The sequence below is a fragment of the Marmota flaviventris genome, chromosome 9 (assembly GCF_047511675.1).
Source record: "Marmota flaviventris isolate mMarFla1 chromosome 9, mMarFla1.hap1, whole genome shotgun sequence".
NCBI classification, from domain to species: domain Eukaryota; kingdom Metazoa; phylum Chordata; class Mammalia; order Rodentia; family Sciuridae; genus Marmota; species Marmota flaviventris.
In genome coordinates, this window is record NC_092506.1 from 101,743,326 (window position 1) to 101,765,475 (window position 22,150).

Here is a 22,150-nt window from a genome sequence, read left to right on the forward strand (position 1 = left end):
CTAACCTTACAATGGCAATGCTGTTTTTGGTGAATAAAACCAGCAATGGTATCTGTATTAAATTGTTTCAAATTGTATTAATATGCCCCCAAGGTCCAATAAGATAGTCTGCATGAAATAGCAGGAGTTTGAGTGAGGAGGGAACACAGTAATGGTTGAAAAATTTTCTGAATTTTTTATCTTTGACATCTCCCCATTATTTGACAATGAAACTAAAGAAAAACAGGAAGCAATCTCCATTATCAGCATCTTACCCTCCTTATTTCTAAATCTTACTTGTCATGCATTCTTAAGAGGCCAGGAGTGTGAGTTAATTGTAAAGTTAATTGTAAAGAGGTGCATCTTTGTCAAACCATCTATTCCTAGTCTGAATGGTTATGGTACTGGGCTGTTTCCCCTATGTAATCCAAGGTTAAAAAGCCAGCTTCCCTGTGCCCTGCAGGACTCTAGAATCAACTACCTTCTGAGGGGCTTTCCTAATCACAGCTGCATACCAACACAGCTGGCAGATGATATCCCTCTGGAATTTCATCAAAATGGGAATGCTTTCTTTGTATGATGGCTTTTTGCATTTACTCTAGATTCAATGAGTTCCTTATATTTAGCAACCATTACATTTTCAATTAAAATAAATTTCATTTCCATAATGAATTTTAGCATTTCATGTGATGAATAGTATATTTATATAACTCAAATCAATCCCTGGAAAGTCTGGTAAACATTAATTGATTCTCAAATTTCTAATATTTATTTTATAGATAGGTTTGGGATTATTGATTTAAAAAAACACTGCTGTAGGGGCTGGGGTTGTGGCTCAGTGGTAGAGCACTCGCCTAGCATGTGCGAGACCCTGGGTTCCATCCTCAGCACCACATAAAAATAAATAAAGATATTGTGTCCAGCTAAATAAATAAATAATATTTTAAAAAGACACTGCTGTAGAAAAAATTGATTCATGGTTCCATTAAAATATAACTCACTATTACGTGGATTAGACATAACCACATTAAATGTCAAAACACAATGACATTAAATACATGCTTAATATAACAGAATTAACATTTAACAAGAATGTCTGCTTTCCTTTAGCAGATTACATACATCCTCAATACTGACCTTCCATGAGATTCCTAAATTGATATTAGAGCACAAGTTTAGAATTTCAAAAAGCTGCTACAGGAGCTCCAAGAATTTTACTTAAAACTATCATGAGCTGAGGTTGTAGTTCAGTGGTAGAGCACTTGCCTTACAGGTGTGAGGCAATTGGTTTCATCCTCAGCACCACATGAAAATAAATAAATAAATAAATAAATCATGTCCATCTACAACTAAAAAATATTTTGAAAAAACTATTAACTGTACTAATTGACTAAAAAACTGAATATAGTTAATAATAGTGAAGGGCTTTTTGAAACACTAAAAGTATCCACAGTTTAAGCAAAAATCAACCTATTACACTGTATGTTGAGACCTCTTTTACATCTTAGACAATATTATGGGCAGGGTATAAAGATTGGACACAAGTGTGCTCTCACACTGAACCACATCCCAGCCCTTTTCATTTTTTAGACAAGCTCTTGATAGGTTGCTAAGGCTATCCTCAAACTTGTGATCCTCCTGCTCAGCCTCCCAGAGTCACCGGTATTACAGGTATGTGTTACCATACCCAGCTGAATTCATTCTCTTTTTAAAAATATAACCACAAACCATTATCGCACTTGAAAAACTGAACAATAATTAACTATTAATTCACATAACAACACTAAAAAGCAGGTACTATGATTATTCTTATCTTGCAGAATTTTCTGAGGCATATACCAAGGAAGAAATCTACCCAGGTTATACAACAGAAAGTTGCAGAGGCAGGATTTCAACCCAGGCAGTGAAGAACCTGAGCCATTAACTATGCTGTTTTGCTGCTTCTCAAAACTAGGTTTTATAGTAATGAGCTTTTAAATATAAACACAGTAAAATGACTAGTCATGAAAGTAGGCAGCATTAGCTGGCAAAATTCTGAAATAGGGAAATATATCACAGTACTTCAACCTTTCTCCAACTTCTTTCCTCATCCTCTGCTGATATGCTCCATTAAATCTCTGCTACCTATTTTCATTTTACCTAGTGCCAATTATTATAAAGTTTTTTCTTCTCACTACATTAAGACAGATCACCATAATGCTAAGTGAAGTTAGCCAATCCCAAAAAAACAAATGCCGAATGTTTTCTCTGATATAAGGAAGCCAATTCATAGTGGGGTAGGGAGAGGGAGCATGGGAGGAATAGGCGAACTCTAGATAAGGCAGAGGGGTGGGAGGGGAAGGGAGGGAACATGGGGTTAGAAATCATGGTGGAATGAGAGGGACATCATTATCCAAAGTACATGTATGAAGACACGAATTGGTGTGAATATACTTTGTATACAACCAGAGATATGAAAAATTGTGCTCTATATATGTAATAAGAATTGTAATGCATTCCGCTGTCATATATAACAAATTAGAATTTAAAAATTTAAAAAAGACAGATCACCAGATGCAGTCCTACTCAAAATTAAATAATCTCTACACAAGTTATATTATGTATGCAGACAAATCCTAAGGAGACACCCCAATTATTCCAATACACACATATTCATGCCTTTGTATCATCTCCTCCCCACCTTCATGTGGAGCTAGAGGGTATGATGAAGACAACAGTCATGTCAGTGCAACCCAGAGGGAAAGGATCTGTGGGTGGCTTCTAAGACCTGCAGGAGGCCTCTCTCTATATGACCTGAAGGTGGCCCTTAGCCAACAGCTAGCAAAAAGCGGGGTTTCTCAATCACAAAGCCACAAGAAAATACATTCTGCCAATAATCTGAGTGACCTTGGAAGTGGATTCTTTCCTAGATAAGCCTCTGTGAAAATGCAGTTCACCTAATACCATGACTGCAACCTTCTAAGAATCTCAGCGAAAAGGACGTGGTAAGCCATACCAGGACTCCTGACCCACAGAAACTGTAACAAGTATGTGCTGTTTAGAGAGTTCAAGAATGTGAACAGATCTAAAGCTTTTTCTTGAGAAAAGCTTTGGCCCTAACTTATTATTGCAGCAAATCCTTTCTGTGTGTACATAGATAAGCTCTCTGACTGAGAAAGTAAATATGTCAAGCTCATTAGTTTTCAAAACAAAGTTGCTTTTGCCAATTGCAAAAATGCTATCAAAAGCATGTGTATCTAATAATTTCCTTCCAGATACTACAGTATTAGAAAGAAGAAAAAAGCATCTTTACAGTGGAGAAACCTGGTGAATACCCCTTCAACCAGGTGACTAAGTTACTATCAATGGTAATGTCAAGTTGGTAGTAAAAGTTCTTCGTATGATATGATAGAATATGGTATTTTACACCTGTTAGCAGTGTTTTATTCCCACAAAAATCTGTGACCTCAGTCTAATCATAGCAATGATATTAGATAAATTACATTTGAGGGGCATTCTACAAAACCCCTGACTAGTACTCCTCAAAACTCTCAAAGTCATCAAAAACAAAGTCTGAGAAACTGTTGCAGCCAAAAAAGCCCAAGGAAACCTGATGACTAAATGCAATAAAACACAAAGAGAGCACATTAGGTAAAATTAAAGAAATCTGAACAAAATATGAACTTTAGTTAATAATAATGTACCAGTATTGATCCTTAACTATGACAAAAGTATTATACTAATATAAGATATTAATAATAGGGGAAAGTGGTTGTAGGATATTTAAGGTTTCTCAACTGGATTGCTTTCTTTTACTTATGGTGTAGATCTTAAATGTCATACATTGGAGGCTTGAGAAAATGACAAAAAGTGGCTGCATTATTTTACATTCTCACTAGCAATCCCAAGAGTAATCTAATTTTTTCCATATCCTCACCAAGACTTGTTATTGTCCATATGTTTATTATAGTCATGCTAGTGGTATCTCATTGTGGGTTTGTTTTACATTTTTCTAATGACTAATGATGTTGAACATCTTTTTATAAGTTTACTGACCAGCTGAATACCTTCTTTGGAGAATCAGACATTCAAATTTTTGGTTTGTTTTTCAACTGAGTTAATTGTCTTTTTAGGATTAAGTTGTTAAGAGTTTTATGTACTCAATATAAGTTCCTTTACCAGCTATAATATTTGTAAATATTTTCTCCTATTCTATTGGTTGTCTTTTCACTTTGTGATAGTATTGTTTGCGGCAACAACAACAAAAAAAAGTTTTTAAGTTTACTACAGTCCAATTTATCTATTTTTCCCTTTGTCCTTTGTACTTTTGATGTCATATCTAAGAAACTATTGCCTAGTTCAAGATTAGAAAGGTTTACTCCTGTATTTTCTTTTAAGATTTTTATAGTATTAGCCCTTACATGTATGTCTATAGCCCATTTTGAGTTAGTTTTTGTGTATGATATAAAGCAAGGACCCAACGCCCCTTCTTTGCATGTAGATATCTACTTATCCCAACACATTTGTTGAAAAGACTCTTCTCTCTCCATTGAATTGTCTTGGAATCACTGTCAAAAATCAATGACCATAAGCATAAGATTTTATTTCTAGACTCTTGATTCTAGTCCATTGATCTCTATGTCGCTATCCTTACACCAGTACTACACTCTCTCATCCTCTTCCAGTTCTCAATATTCCAGACACTGAGAGTCATCTCCCTTGGCTAAGGTCAGTGTTTATTACACAAAGTAGTTTTAGTAAAGTTGTAAGTATCGAGTACAGGACCCAGGACCCAGGACCCAGGACCCATGTGTGGTACTTTACAAATGGATAATGAACCAAACCTTTTATTATTTTTAAAGTCAATGAATAAAGCAAATATCAAAAATTGGTGTGTGTTTATATCCTAAATACCTCTTTTTAAAAAAAACTAAGATAGTTTTAAAATCAAACACATAGAATAGGATAATTAAAAATAAAGGCAAATAAAGAGGTTCTTTCATCCTTATTTTTTTCAGAGCAACAGTGCCTTGGGAAACAAACAAATAGTTCCTGATCAGCAAACATGCAGTGGCTTCCTCAGCATCAAGTCCTTCAGGGGATAAGCAGCACATACATAAAGAAACTTCTGAGTATGAGAAAAGGACAATCTGGTTGGGCTCCTCAAAGAATAAAGGATATAGAAAGTTCTAGCCCTTACATCCCAAATCTTTGCTTTTAACCAAAAGAGGACGAAGAAAGCTAGGCTTTCTTTGTCCTCTCGTTCCTCCAAAGTAGGTCAGGTCTGTGTGTAATTATTGGGTTTCATATTACTTCAGAAAAGGAAGAGATGTCAATGCATGGAGGTTTTTAACAAACAGCAGATTCAGGCTGGGGAGAGGCAAAAAAAAAAAAAAATAGAAAAGAAAAAAAGAGCGTGTTCCTTTATTGCTGACCTAAAATAAATAAATAAACCTAAAAAGTCTTATTTTTAACAACAGTAAGCCAACTTCAAGACAGCTAGGATAAGAGGCCTAATTTCTCATTACAAGGCTAATGACCACTGAGGCTGAACATGTGGATGAACTCTCCTAGTTTCACCTTCTTCCTAGGCACATTTCCCAGTTAGCAAGGATAATATAAAAACTCTGAAAAAATAATTCAAAATAGATTGACTGGAGGATTTTTTGTGCAAGAATGCATGCCAAAAGATTAATTAAGAACTAATATTTGGTTGAGGAGGTAGCTCAGTGGTAGAACATTTGGATGGCACCAGGGGGGAAAAATGAACTAGTATTTGCATTACCAAAATTCTTTCCTTAGAAAAAGAACCACTGCATGGTTTCTTTCAACAATGCACTTTAAAATTTTTTTCGGTGAAATGTGTCGTATATAAACCACAAGTCTTTATGAGCTCTCCCAGTCCACAGTTCCATACCCAAAGAAAAACCACTCTCCTGAAGTTTGTTAATTTTTTCTTTATAATCGTTATCATTCATCTGTGTGTGTGTGTGTGTGTGTGTGTGTAGTTTTTATTTGTTGGTTTTGGGTGGAGTTTTTTGTTGTTGTTTTCTGTTTTGTTTCTGGGCAGTATTGGAGATTGAATTCAGAGGAGCTCTACCACTGAGCTAGATCCCCACCTCTTTTTATTTTTATTTTGAGACAGGGTCTTGCTAAGTGACCCATGCTGGCCTCAACCTTGCAATCGTCCTGTCTTGGCCTCCCAAGTAGCTGAAATTACAGGCATATATCACCACACCTGACTAAATCTCTGTAGTTTTTATGAGAAACATCCGTAGTCTTCATGAGACTGATAGTTACTGCTAATGTAACTATCTATCACTGTGTAATAAACCACCTTCAAATTTCATAGATTAAAACAACAACCATCACTTTTTGCTCATATATTGGGTGATTTGTTTAGGACTCAGAGAAGAGAGTTAGCCTCTGTTCCATGTGGCATCACCTTAGGTCAGCTGGACAGGGGGGTGGAAGATCCACTTTCAAGATGGCTTTTAATTACAAGGCAGCAAGTTAGTTCTGGCTGTCAGCTGGGAACCTAGCTGGTGCCATTGGCCTAAGGTCTCAGTTCCTTTCCATATGGATCTCTCCAGGTGTTTCTTCACAGCACAGTGATGGGTTCCAAGAATGAGCATCCCAAGAAAATAAGGAAGAAATGTGTGCTATTTTTAGGACTTAGCTTCAAAAACCATATAATCTCACTTCCATCATGTTCTTCTGGTCACAGCAATCACAAAGGTCTGCACAGGTTGAATGAAGGACACAAAGACTCTATTTCCCTTTGAAAATTTTTTTTTCTCTTTTATTGTTATTTTTAAATGATCCACAAGAAATATTTTATATATGAAGTGAACATGTAAACTTATTTCCTTCCCAGATAATTACCAATTATCTAAAATTAGATACTAAATAATCTTTCTCCTTCTCAATGTTTTATAATGCATTTAAATCTCATACACAACTGGGCCTAAATAGAATAATTCTATAGAGTGATCTACTCTTGTTAATGTCTCAGTGCCTGATAGAGTAATTCTCATACATTATCTTTAGAGTTCAAAATTCAAACTTTGCTTCTGTCACCTACTTTTTCCAGACTTTTCAAACACCTACCCCTATCATTCCATGAGATCCTTACTAAAATTACATTTTTTAAGAACAATATATTTCCTCATTAAAGTGTCTCTGCTTTTTTCACAGTTCTTATAGTTTTGTCATTTTTTCCCTTTAGGTCTTGTGTATTTCTCACTAAAATTATCCTAAGTTTTCATATCTGTGCAGCACTCATGAATGGCATTCATGAAATGACTGGTTATCTTTTATTTCAACATTTGGGAGAACTCAAGTATAAAATTCACTCTATTTAAGTGAGGATATAGAAAATTTCACACATGGTGTCACCATTTTGTTTTCTTTGAATTCTTATTACATGTTCACATAAAGAATTACCTGGTGGTCTTCTCTTTTCTCTGCAGCTCAAAAGCATGCTAGTAATGAAAGCTAAGAAAAACTAACTACACTGAGAGCTCTGGGGATCAGTCTTCTGTTAAATAGATAAACAGATACGACCATTGCTATAAATATTAGAATGAACGGGAGTATTTTCACCAATAAAAATGACCAAACATATAGAAGTTGAAGAATTTCCCTTTCATATAAGGTACCCGGTATACCTTCCAAGTCTACAGTACACTGTGTAATTGAATTTGAACACTCTTCATTTTAAGTCATCCCTGGAGGTGGGTAATTTTGCAAAGCCAACAATTCTTTCTGTAGTCGTTTCTGCACTGACACCAGCTCCTAGGCCTCTGCCATCCAGGAGAGCACCTGGAGGAATGATGAGAACAGAGTCCTGGCTCAGGTACCTAGGCCTCTGCTGTCCAGGAGAGCATTATGGGCAAGGTTCTAGAAGAGCACACAGTTCTAGAAACATTGTTGTAGCCCTACCTGGAAAATATAATCTTCCACATCTAATCAAGTGATAGTTGCTTGTTTTCTTGTGCAAATTCACACTTCTTGCAACTTCCATAATAAAAGTTCCTTGAAGTCTATCTCTAAAGTATGCTTCTGTAGAGATATGAATTTGATTCTCCCCAGACACTGAGGATCACAACCAACAGGGAGCCCTTTCACTAAGTTTTCAGCTAGAGATTCTTAGCCCTCACAGGTAATAAGAAATCTGGCTGACAACTCACATGAGTATGTGTGTCAGCTTAAGCAGTGTTATGGTTTGGATATGAGGAGTACCTTCCAAAACTCCTGTGTTAATACAGGAATATTCAGAGATGAAATGATTAGATTGTGAGAGCTATAACCTAATTGGTCCAATCCAGTTTGAATGGAGTGACTGGGTGATAACTGTAGGCAGGTGAGGTATAGCTGTGGCCCCTTTCCCCGATTTCCCTTCTCTCCCTCTCCTCTTCTGTCCCCACATCCCTCCACTCTCTTCCAGACTGCCATGAGAGGAAACTTCCCTCCACCACCCTCTTCTGTCACAATGTTCTGCTTTACCTTAGGCCCAGAGCAATGTCTGTCAAGCATGAACTAAACCTCAGGAACCATGAGCCAAAATAAATTTCCCCTTCTCTTATCAGGTATTTTGGTCACAGTGACACAAAGATTTTTTTTTCCCCCTTTCAACCCAGATTCAAGAAAATAATAGGTAATCTGCAACCAGAGCATCCGAAGCATGGTTTTTTCTGACTCATCCACTGAGGACTTTATCCCTCCAGGATTCCAATCATGCCCAGGGCAGTCTCTACTGTGCTAGGGCACTAAAATTTTCTGTATTCCTTCCCTATGTTCTAATCCAGTTTGAAACAGCACAAACACCACCTTATGAGTTTATGCTATCTACCTTGTGAAATCATGTTTTCTGATCTTTTCAGGACTTCAATTATTTTCCTTATAATAATTTCAGAATTTCACATCCATGTTATATGTATTCATATATTTCCCCCTTCCCTAGCTCCATTTAAAAGTGTATGCTCCAAAGGGATTTCTCTGTTCATCTAATTGACCATATTACTTAAAACAACAACAACAAACTTACCTACTCCCAGTAATGGGGATTGAACCAAAGGCACTTTACCACTGAACTATATTGCCAGCCCTTTATGTTTTTTATTTTGAGATGGGGGTAAGGGGAAGGGGGGTCATTAAGTTGCTGTGGCTGGCCTCAAACTTGCAGTCCCCCTGCTTCCTCCTCCCAAAGTGCTGGTATTACAAGCATGCAATACCATGCCCAGCTCATCATTCATTTTAAGACAGTTTATTGATTAAAAACTGATCAATAATTTCAGGAATACATCTATATTTTTAAAGGCAGTTATATAAAGTACTATATATCACTTGAATGGAAATACTTTGAAAATATCTTCAATCAATATACTTCTGCTTTTTAATATTTATTTTTTAGCTTTTTAGGTGGACACAATATCTTTATTTTATTTTTATGTGGTGCTGAGAATCTAACCCAGGGCCTCACGCATGTTAGGCGAGTGCACTACCACTTGAGCCACATCCCCAGCCCCAATATACTTCTTATAAAGCAAATCTTAGGGAACTTAAGGACACTAATTTGTGCTCCATATTGTTTATACTTACAAATATTATTGGGGTTTATGTCCTATAAATATTGTAAACCTTTTTGAGAACTGCATTACAACCCATGAAAAAGGGAATTTTACTGATTTAAAAAGAAAAAAAATCACATTATTTTTAGGGTCCATGTTTTAAGTTTTTTGTATTGTGAACAGAGATAAATTCAAGTTCTCTTTGGCAAAATATAAATCAAGCGTATTCAAAATTTATATGCATTTGTGTGTAACAGACACTCATAATATAATTTTTAAAATTAACCCACAGTAGTTTTCCAGATTCAAAGTAGCAGTTCATGGGGTTGCCAGTGGGTAATGAGGCAGTAAGAAAACCACCAGGATGCAACCCTATAAATGTCATATCTCCTTACTATGCTAAAAGCAATAGCTACAAATTACCCCATATTCCTAAAAAGATGACAGCCAAACTCTTACACCCCATAGGAGAAATGGCTATTATGGCTATTAGTTGGCACTGGTGGGAGGCTTAACAGCAAGCCACCAGACAGACCATTTACTGTTCTTCATCTTGTGCAATATATTACCTTTCCAGCTCAGCCGGTTAAACATCACAGTGGTCCACAAGGGATGGCAACATGGAAGCAAATTCCAAAATGCAGTTTACCCTATAGGCAGCATGCATTTCCAGATTTCTTCATTCTACTCTATTTCATTCCCCTCTGGGTCATAACAGAACTTGGCAGATGTTAGAATTTGCTATGTATAAACTCTGGAGCTCAGATTAGAAAACTCAGCAAAGTATGCATTTTGGTGCTGGCAAAAATGGCTGTTCTGTGTACTGATTTGGATTTGCTATCTTGGGAATACCTACAGTTTCAAAAAATATCTTAGGCTGTTGAAACAAACAAAAAACTTGGGGGAAAAAAGGCACACATCACACATCCCAACACAGGCTTACAAGTCCTCTGAGATCATCCTTTTCTTGACACCAACAAAATGCCAAGCCCATTATGCAATTTGTGGTTTCTTCTAATAATGAAGAAATTAATAGCTCTGGATACAAAACGTAGATAGCTATATCCTGAGACATTCTCCTAGACTTGGATTTCTATGTATAGAGTCCAAAAGTACCAGTTACCACACTCCCAAGAAGGGACCTATGAAAAGGTTTTTTGTTTGTTTGTTTGTTTGTTTTTAATTCACTGACAATCTTTCTCCATAGCAAAACTTCAAAAATGTCTTTCTGAAGAGTTTTTCTACATGTGAAAAGAGTTTGCAACAAGTCCCTCTTGTAAACCAGTTTGTATTTACCGATTTAACAGAATTCATCAATATTGGATTTCATCTCAAACCTTAACAATTATTTCCTAATGTTAAAATCAACATGTTAGATAATAATAATATAATAATAATAATAACAAGGAAGAGAATAAAATACATAACCTATTGATATGTTAACAATTTTCAAAGTAAAGCTAAAAAAAGGTAACTGCTGAGTCTGAATTATAAGTGATCTGACATGTGCAGATCTGGGGATCAAAGTCATTTTCTCTGGTTTTAGGCAATGTAAACCTAAGTCATAATGCAATAATGAAGTTTCCCATCTGGGTAATGAGGGTCTTCATATAAATTAGTTACAGTCTAGAAATTAATTATTTTATAGTTGAGTTTGCTGTTGTAAATCAATATGATATTTGTCCATCTGGACATTGAAATGCTAGTCAGTAGAATGGTTCACTAGAATTCATTCTGCTCTGGGCTGCTTTACATCAAACTATGCACCCATTTAGTCACTTGTATCTTTGAAAAGAACCTTTACATACATCAAATAAAGACATGTAAGAAATTTAAACCTGCATTTATAATACTGGAGAAACTGAGTTTTCTTTTTCTAAATTCCACATTTGGAGAAGCTATTGCTAAAAATGAAACAAAATAAAACATAGTCCTTAGTTTAGATTAGAAATACAAGTAATACCTCATTAGCAAATAGAATAACTACAAATTTTTTAAAAGCCTCATTTACTCCTGCATAATAAGACAAATTCACTGACCTAGAATTAACCCCAAGCCAGTATTTCAGACATAGGCTTTAGGGAGACAATCAGTTTATAATTTCAGGTACCTCTGCCTGTTAAGGTCACATAACCAGATCTGGGTTCCTACTGGACGGCAGCTCACTTCATTTAGGCGAGCAACCCATCAAAAGCACCAATTATTCTGAAAAGAAAAAAAGTATCAATGTATCTGTTATAGTTTAAATATATAAAGCTTTTTTCAATCCACTCTTTCCCCTTTCTCTAAAGAAAAAATTTTGCTGTTGTTGTTGTTATTTAATTACACCCTAAACCTTTTACTTGCAAGGTCTAATGGACAATTTCAATGTCCTTTACAGTGAAGAAAGAAGAAAGAGGAAAGAGACTGAGGATGGGCCAAGTGAATAAAATTGGAATCCCAACTCTGCAATTTAGTTTCTTCTCTGTAACAACTATTTTAGTTCAGTTGATTAAAATGTAAAGTGACTAGAATAGTAGCTGACATGGAAGACATAACTAGTGATACCAGCTGTACATACTATTGCTATTGTCATTGTTGCTTTCATTATTATTATTAATAATAGTAGTAGTAGTAATACTAGTACTACTGTTACCACTACTATCATCATCATCAAAATCATCATCATCATCCCTGATCAGGCCTCTACCCCATTTTCTGGTAATTTTAAACTTTTATCAATTTCTTTAAGCCTTCTAACCTCAGACCTCTACCTTTCAACAAATGACCCAGTCTAATACTTAATAGAGAAAACAAATATGAAGATCTCTCTCAATTTCTCTTCTATCTCTACCCATGTTCATCTACTCAAACTTCTCTCTTCTCTTTCATCCCAAAAGAAGCAGGTTTTTCCTCCATCCTTAGACATGCAATAAGAGTACTATAAGACTCATTGGCTATTATCACTAGCTAACGTCATTATCATCATCCTCCTCAAACAAAAAGAACAGCAATTTCCAAACTGAATTACAGAAGACTGATTGATACTCTAACTTCAGAGTTGGCCATTATCAACACCCAAGCAATTATGAAGTGTGGCTCCTGGCTTATTGTATTACTCTTCTTTTTAAGCTCAAAATCCATTTACCTAGAATAAATAAGGACAAGTTATAAACAAATACATAAATAAATAATATATAAATCTACTAGGTCAAACTCATAGAAATAGTAAAATGATGGCTTTCAGGGGCTAAAGAAAGAAAAAATAAGGGGTTGTTTAATGGACAGAATTTCAGTTTTCCAAGATGAACAAAGTTCTGGGGATCAACTGTACAACAATATGAATTTTATTTAACACTATTGATAGTATATTTTTAAATGGCTATGATGGTAAGTTTTATGTTATGTGTGTCTTAACACAAAACAAATAAACAAGAGAGCCAATTAAAATGAACAAACTGGCACTAGCTAAGTGTCACCCCACTATGAGCCACACTAACTTTTCCCCTGACTTCATTTTCTGGAACCCTATTCAAATTAGGCTTAAAACTCATTTGGTCATTACACACAAATTCCTGACAAGCATCTAATGGAATGTACTTATCCTACATCTTTATAAAAGATATAAAAGGTAGTTTGGTGCTGAGTTACATATTTTAGGTTAGGATTGAATATACCTTGAGATATAACAAATACAACATCTGACACCAGCCAGCAAAAATAAACATAAAAATAATTTTTCAAGAATACTACTGACGCCTCCCATTGAAATCTTCTGACATCTGTACACTGGATTCTCGGGGCAGAAGCATGGAAGAGAATAAACATGTACTGGGAAGCCCTCTTAACAGCACCTGCTCTAAATTCACCAAACTTACTTGAGATACAAACATTTATAAAAACGTTGGTTTACATAAAGACCATCTATTTTTAGAGGGGAAATATGCAATAAAACTAGCACAGTAACAAATTAAAATGATGGGAGAGGAAACAGCAGTAACTCACTTCAATCAGAATAAGAAATTGTACCTTTGATTATGATTTTTTAAATGTTAGCTGGGCATGGTGGTGCATGCCAGTAATCCCAGCAGCTCCAGAGGCTAAGCAGGAGTATCACAGGTTCCAATCCAGCCTCAGTAACTTCGTGAGGTTGTAAGCAACCCAGTGAGACCCTGCCTCAAAATAAAACACGAAAAAGGGTGGGGATGTGGCTCAGTGATAAAGCACCTGGGTTCAATCCCTGACACCAAAAATGAATAGATAGATAGATAGAAATTTTAAGATGAATAAGGACTGCGGATATAGCTCAGTGGTAAAGGTCCCTGGTTTCAATCCCTAGTACATTAAAAAAAAAAAAAGTTAAACATTCTTTACTTCAAGATGTTAAAGAAAGAATTACAGCCTTTGGGATAGGAGTCCTGTCCCGTGTTCCTTTGCTAGCAAAGCCATAAAACTTTTTTCCTTTTTCTCAAAAAAAAAAAAGTTAAAGAATATGTAGAAAACAGTGTGTCAAAACTCATGAGAACAAAGCTGTTTTGGTTTTTGTTGTTTTGTTCACAGGGTTTATCTATGGTTTAGGTAGGACAACTCTCACTAACATCATAAAATATGTATATATATTTTTAAGAAGTTACCTCAACTGAGAACCATATAATAGTAGAACCCTAAAGATCCTTGGAACTATCTTATTCTAACCCTACACCTTTGTTTCATGGGTAATGAAACTAAAGCTCTGAGGGGATAAGTAAAATCTAAATTCAAAATAAATTATAAGATTCCTGGCATGTAAAAATTCAGTAATTTTCTAATACACTGCTAATTTATGAGAATAGCCACAAAATATTAGAAGCTGGGGAGGGGGGCAGATTACTAAAATGTATGGGAATTTTATGAAGAAAAATACAAGACTTTACTAAAGAACCTAAAAGAAGAAAAATGCCAGTTTCCTTAGATAGACCAAAAGTTGAGAAGATCTTAATTCTCCCTCCCGATACCTAAATAATCCACACTCTCCCTTCCAAATGAGAGTACAATGAATCAAAGAACATTCTCTTACGTTGCGGGTAATGGAAAAAGGACACAGGAGGAAAAATATGGGAGTAAACAAAGAAGATATTTCATCCCAAGGAAGGTACTGGGGACTGAACCCAGAGATACTTTTTACTACTGAGCTACATACTCAGCCCTTTTCATTTTTTATTTTAGGATGTTATTTTACTAATTTGCTGAAGTCTGGCCATATAAGAGTCTAGTCTACAGTGCCAGCAGCATATTTTCTTTCTACATTCTTTTTTTTTTTTTAATAGTTCAAGTTCCTCATAGATAGGTAAGTGTTGCCACACAGTTCTCTATGCTTGTATTTAAAATGGGAGAGTTCTTTAAACATGGGAAGTGAACTTTGGAAACAATGTGGGCAGGCCAGAAACTAATTTAACATTATAACTTTATAGCACACCATACAGTTATTTAAGGCCCTGAAACTGAGTATTCTTCCTTTCTGCCTCTTGAAAACGAGAAGGATGCTGATGGTTTAACACCAATACCAACTCTCTTTCTAAATCTCAGGACCAATCACTAAGAACCAAGTTAGCCCTCTGAGACCTCCAGAACCAAAATGATACAGTATTGGTAAAACCCTAATAAAAGTTATAAGTTAAAAGTAAAGGCAACCCAAGTTGTTGTTACTTTTTTTTTTTCAATTAGTATCCTAGAAGGGGTTGAGCAAATAAAAATGAAAAACTAGATCTGACCCTGTGTGAGACTATTCACTTCCTATTCATTTCCAAAATAAAATCTCATGTGCAGATTTTGACACATGAAGTAGGCTAAGGCAGGGCAAGAAACAAAAGTAAATATTTAAGTGAAGCAAGAATTTCTGAAAGTTTAACTCAAAAAGGTAATTATAAAAATACGTGTAAGGGCTTTAGATTTAAACCCAACTTACTGGGAAGTAGGCAATTGAAATTTATATTCTAATAATTTCTGAGTCTCAAAATTATACAATAAAAGATCCAAAACTGTTAAAATTTCAATCTGAAAAGTGTTGAGTTTTTTTTTTCCTTCACTCAGAGAGAGAGAGAGAGAGAGAGAGAGAGAAATTGGAAATAGTAGGCATGCTGTGAGAAGGTAACAAAATGTTCTGTATTTTAGAGGTGCCGTCATGTAAAGAAGGCTATGACTGAACACATTAACTATGCAAGCTTGTTGGCAGCAATACAACATGATACTTACCACACTGATCACTGAGGTGTTCCTGTGGCCAATTACCAGCAAATCTGCACTAAGTCTAAAATTCAGAAGTGAGAACTTTACTGAATAAAACTATACCAGCCAAATGTCTAGACTTCAGGAGGAAATCTGTCAATATCAGAATAAGTCAGTGCCCGGTTCAAAGAATGAACTTTGTTTTCCCTTTAAAAGACAACTACAGAGAATGCTGCTAAACGAAGTACAAAGGTTAGAATGCTCAACCAAAGTTGGGTCTAACCTATGCACAGTAATGAGTAAAACAAAAAAATCTAAATTCAGAATATATAACTTCATAACTTAGTTTAGTACAAATTATTTTACTGACAGTAGAAAAAAGGTACATTTAGGGGGAAAAAAACATTAATTTTCCTTGGTTTCTAGTTTCTTCCAGGATATAGAACAAAAGACCAGTAAACTACAGCCCTAAGAACCAAACAGGGACAGCCTCTTTGGCTTCCAATTCTTAAACATTAGTGTTCTTTAAAGCTTTCAGCTTAGGCCACAACTTACTCAGTCACTATTCCCAGACCCTCATCTCCAGGCTTCCCTCCTCCCAAACTTCATACTTCCAAAAGGTATCTTAAAGTCAGCCCATCCATAATTAAACTGATCACATTTTCTCTTCAGCCAAATCTCCTCTTCTGCATGCTTGTCACCTAACAGCATTTTCTGGATAAAGTAATGACTTCCTAATTAATCCACTTACAAGATCTCCCTCTGTCCTTTCTAAAACCACTAATCCTTCATATTCCATTAATTTTCTTCTATAATGAAAGTTGTATTACAAAATATCACTATTTATTACCTACATTTCCTGTTTACTTTGTGTTAAATGCTGTCCTTTCATATAATGTCTCAAGCAATTTGACTCTTAAAACAACTCTTTGAGATAGACAACATCATATACATTTTACACACAAGATCAGAAAGATAGCTAGTTAGTGTGAGACTACCAATATCAGGTATTCTTAATCACCACATAACACTTCCACATTAGAGAATGCTTTTTTGAAAAAAAAAAAAAAATTGAGGGAATGGGAAGAACCAGGTATAATACTATCAATCTAATACCTAAGTCACAAAGTCAAACAGTATCAAACAATCTGCCTTCAATCTCCTTTAACTACATCTTCTAATATTCCCTGTCACTGTCCCCTTCCTCATCCCCATTACTTTTTTCTACTAATCACTGCACATGACTAGTAATCCTCAATCTCCTCATAACAGGTTTATAGCCAGTTTTTTTAAATGTAGTTTTTCCTGACTTCTTCAGGCAAAATTAATTCTTCCCTCCTCTTGTTTCTATGGCAGCTTTTCACTCCTAACTTACAGCACACACATCTATATACATATACATTCAGACACATATTGCCAATTTTATTAAAGACCACTAAAAAAGAAAATAACCTTATCTTTTCATATATTTGTATACATATACATTTATATTGCAAATTCTTACTATTTCTATTTCTTCCTTTCTCATCCACTGTTATAGTTTGGGTGTGTGGTGACCCACAAAGGCTCATGTGTGAGACAATTCAAGAAGGTTCTGAGAAGAAATGATCGGGTTATAAGAACCTTAATAACTGAGTGATAACTGAAGACAGGTGGAGTGAGGCTGGAAGAGGTGGGGTATTGGAAGTGTAGCATGGCTTTCGGGCATATATTTGTTCTGGTGAGTCGAGTCACTCTCTCTGCTTCCTGATCACCACCTGAGCTGCTTCCCTCCACCACACTCTTCCACCATGATGCCCTGCCTCATCTTGAGCCCCAAGGAATGAAGCCTGATGTCTATGGACTGAGACCTCTAAAACCATGAGTTCTCAAATAAACTTTTCCTCCTCTACAGTTGTTCTGATTGGGTCTTTTAGCTACAGCAGCAAAAAAGCTGAATAAATCATCCACTTCTTACAGATACACCATACACTCTACAACATTACACACATACACACACACACACACACACACACACACACAAGCCAAAGTACAATACTGCCAAATGTAAAAGTAAAAGATATGGCAACCAGCACTACAGTTAGGATCAACCATGTTAACTAGACACTGTATCACCGTATTTAAATTAGGACTTTTTTACTATGCTTTAGGTAATATATATGGTCCTCTCTGCTCAGGACAGTGGCTGATAGTGCAACGGAATTGAAAAGATCAAAGAACTGGGATTCACAAGTATCACTAAGGGACCAAAGGTGAACAACAGGTATACTTCTAGAGCTGTACTTACTTTTTCCTCCCCACTGTAATAGAAAAGATTTTCAAAGACACAATCGTTTAAAAAGTAACATAACTCTATAATAACAATTTATAAAATTCACACCATTTTCAGATTGCTTTTCTTCTCTTACATTTCTAAAGTGGCTTAATCAGGGGCTGGGGTTGTAGCTCAGTGGTAGAGCGTTTGCCTAGCATGTGTGAGGCACCGGGTTCAATCCTCAGCACCACATATAAATAAACAGACAGGTGGATAGACAGAGAGATAGATAGATAAATGTGTTTAAAAATACAATAACATTTAAAATTTTTAAAAATAAAATGGTTTAATCATAGGCTACCAGTTTAATTTGGAAATATTTTCTTTGTTGCTGTTTAACTTAATGAAACATTAGAAACAACAGAATAAATTCAGGCCTTTTAGATTGACACCAAAATACAGGTTACTTAACTTCTGAAAGTGATTTCTTTTCTGTCCCTATCCTTCTAATACATTCTAAGAAACATACAGGAAGTTTTATTTAAGAAAATATAAATATTCCTTTGGTGCAATACTAAAACAGCAATGAAAAAAAAAAAAAAAGCTCCAGTAATGGGAGGAGAATGGAGTGGAAGAGGGGCTGAAAAGACGTCAGCAGGGCGCTAGGGGAGGCCAGGTTGTCTAGGAAACCAAACAGTAAAGAATAAGAGGGGAAATCATTAGTTGAAAAAACCTCTGAAATGCTTTTACAGGAGCTCAATCTCTCATTTTAAAAGACACAGCGAAGAGACGAACTATCACGAACGTAAAAGGGAACCCAGAATCCACTGACTGCCAAGCAACTGCCTTTTCTAAATTACTCAGTACACATTTATCCATCAGTGACCATACACAAACTAGAAATCCACGATGAATCTTCTGACAGCTTAAACCCAAGATACACACATGTTTGCAATGTATTTTTTTAAAAACAGCTTCTATCAGCTTAGCACTTAAGTACAGGTATAACAATATATTTTAAAAGACATAAATATAAAAAAATTCCTGTTTATAACATGACCTAGAAAAGAAACTCAGGAAACTAGAAACATTTAGAAATTAGCCAGCCTTAAAATTGTCTAAAGTTGTTATAATTTGTCACAGTTTTGATATTAAAATGTATTCTTTGCCAGTAACCAGTAACTGGTTTCAAAAAGTTTGAAATGGACAAAAAACTATTTGAAATCCCTAAGCCAAATCTTTGTTCTAAAACATTAAGCCATGTTGTTGGTCAGGGGATAGAGAGTGAATAAGGAAAAATATTACACAGAAGAAAATAATGTTGATCTTATTTTCTCTGGAAAAAAAATCTTATTTTCTAAATAAAACACATTTTATAAGAGAAACCATGGTTTCTAAAGCCAGACTGACTGTTCTACTCCTTATTAGCTTTGTGACCCTAAGTAAGTTATTTGTCCTTACTTTGCTTCAGTTTCCTCACTTGTTAAGGTGAGAACAGTAATAATATCAAATTCTCAAGGTAGTTTTCAAGTTTAAATGAAATAACCATTAGGGACAAACAGTGCTTGGTAAGGATTCGATAAGTGGTTATAAAATTCCTTTGAGATTATCTAATTAATTTCCTTATGATGACCATTAATATATACTGCAGTATATAACTAACCTCTATAATACCACTGTCAGACTCAACTTCCTAAAACACTCCTTTTATAGTGCTCCAGGAATCTGTGTTTACTCACAAATTCAGACTGATGGATTTTAAGATCTTCTCAAAGCTGTTCCCATACTCCTTCTGCAATTGCTAGCCCCCAAACAATCTGTTTTAGTCCTGACACTCTCCGCTCTGCCTCACATAAAACATCCCAATTTTTGTTTCCTTCTTTGCAGCACCACAATTTAAAAGGCCCACTTTCCAGGCACTGACCTCTCATTCCTACTTCCTACCTGTGCAAATCTTATCTACTCTTCTAGCCATGTTCAGAGTGTTTGGGAAGATTCCAACATTCTGATTCCCTAGTGAATATTCCTAGTCTTCTCACAAACTAGCTCCTGAGAATAAACTTATACTATTCTCTAGGTGAGTCTGTTAGCCCTAACTCAACAAGATAATAATCTCCTTCAAGGCAGGGAAATGTATCTGCATTAAAAATTTATCCACAGTATCTAGCAATATACTGTGCACTTGATAAGCCTTTTACTTGCTTCTTTTCAAGCAAAAAATAACTAAATATTTATTTATTTATTTTGGTTGTTGTAGCTTGTCAGGAAGGTGAAAAAATATTCTCTTAAATTCAGCTGTAATTTTATGCCCAGGAAAATACTAATAACTTACACATTTGCCCCACACCAGTGACAATAAGGAGGAACAAATCCAACAGGATGAAAAACATGGCATTTCTCTACACTCATTATAAAAAAGAATAAGTAATTGGAAATTAATAACTATCCTGATTAAATTGCTAATGGAAGTACGCAGACTTAAAATTAACAGGTTTGTGTTCTCAAAACAGTATCCCACCTATCATTAACATCACAGAGGAAGACTTTTTTTTTTGCGGGGGGGGGGGGGGGGGGGGGGGGGCAGGGGGCACTTTACCACTGAACTATATATCCCCAGCCTTTTTTATTTGTATTTTGAGACAGGGTCTCACTAAGTTGCTTGGGGCCTTGATAAATTGCTAAATCTGGCTTTGAACTTGTGATCCTCTTGCCTCAGCCTCCAGAGTCACTGGAATTAAAGGTATGTACCACCACACCCAGCTCACAGAGGACTTTTCATTTTTCCATTATCAAAAGGAATTTCTAAGTCTATCCTAACATAAGCAATTTTACACCTCTCTGGAGTTAATGACTTAAATAAGATTCAGAAGAACCACTGGTGATTACTATTAAATTGCCTCTTTCAAATATCTTCACTACAAGCCTTTCTTCATTTTGCCACATACTTTGACTCCTTTGGCAACTAGTGTGCAAAAAATCATAAATTCATGCACATCAACAGAGGTGTGCTGAGCAAAACACTGACTGTATGCTCAGCCAGATAATCTAGATCTAACAGACAGGAGTTTGTTAGGCGGGCAAAGAGAAGACCCCAGGCAGCAAACCAGCTTGGATATGCAGAAATTATTCATTCAACAAATGTAAGACATTAAATGGATATTACATCTATGCACCATAAACTATATGCCAAGGACTTTGTTCAGTATAATAGGAAAGAAGAATAAGATACATACTACTAAAATGCAAACCATTTATTAATTTACATTTTGCTTTGACTCAGAAAAGTTTAAGGTAGCTTACATAAATATAACTAGATAAAATATAAAATGATTAAGGAAAAGGAAAAATTAGATTAGAAAGATTAAGGAAAAAGTAAGATGTTAGTATATTAAAATGAGAAGACTAGGATCCTTAATATTTTTGAGAGATGAAAAAATGTTCAGTGTAAAGAAAATAGACAGCATACTATGAATTTAGAGGACCAAAGAATTTTCTCCAACCAGGTCAGGAAAGTTGAGAAGCTTACAAAGCACAAGTGTTATTACTGACAACGAATGTTAATTTATTTAATTTCTTTTCAAAATAACAAAGCAGAAGTTGAGTACTGTTATACTTTAAAAAAAAAAAATGTATACTATAGACCTATCTAGACAACTCCCCAAAAAGAAGGATTCACCTCTTCATCTATATTCTTTAGAACTTTATATCATCTTAATTCCTTCTTCCCAGGTTTTTCATGATTTTTCTGACACTAAAGCCTACAGCAATATACTAGTTATATAATATGTACTCAAAAAAATCCCTAATGAATCCACCTAAAAACACGATTTTCTCATGGTTTCCTTAACTTCTGAGGTCAACTAAAAGTTATTGCTTTTTCTGCCATTTTTTTAAAAAATGCCTAGGCTAGGCATGGTAGAGTGCCTATAGTCCCTGTACTCAGAAAGCTGAGGCATAAAAATCACTTAAGCCCAGAAGTTTGATGCCAACCTGTGCAGCATAGTGAGACCCAATCACTTTAAAAAAAAAAAAAAATTTTTTTTTCTTTAATGCCCAGGAGACATAAATAGAGTGAGACTGCACACTGTATTAGTGTTCCAGAGTAGTACTCCTATGAAGGTACTACACATGATACTGGATTCCAGAAAGAAAAGTTATATCTGAATTTCAGAAAAGAGGTGGA

The 22,150-nt window shown here is 35.4% G+C and overlaps 1 protein-coding gene and 1 pseudogene across 3 annotated transcripts in view; both read right to left on the reverse strand.

Annotated features, from left to right (window-relative positions):
- Sik3 (SIK family kinase 3) overlaps positions 1-22,150 on the reverse strand; it is a 236,237-nt gene that overhangs the window by 117,779 nt on the left and 96,308 nt on the right. The gene's annotated exons all lie outside the window — the stretch shown is intronic.
- Positions 7,341-22,150, reverse strand: part of LOC114088984 (ubiquitin-conjugating enzyme E2 W-like) — a 68,966-nt pseudogene continuing 54,156 nt past the window's right edge.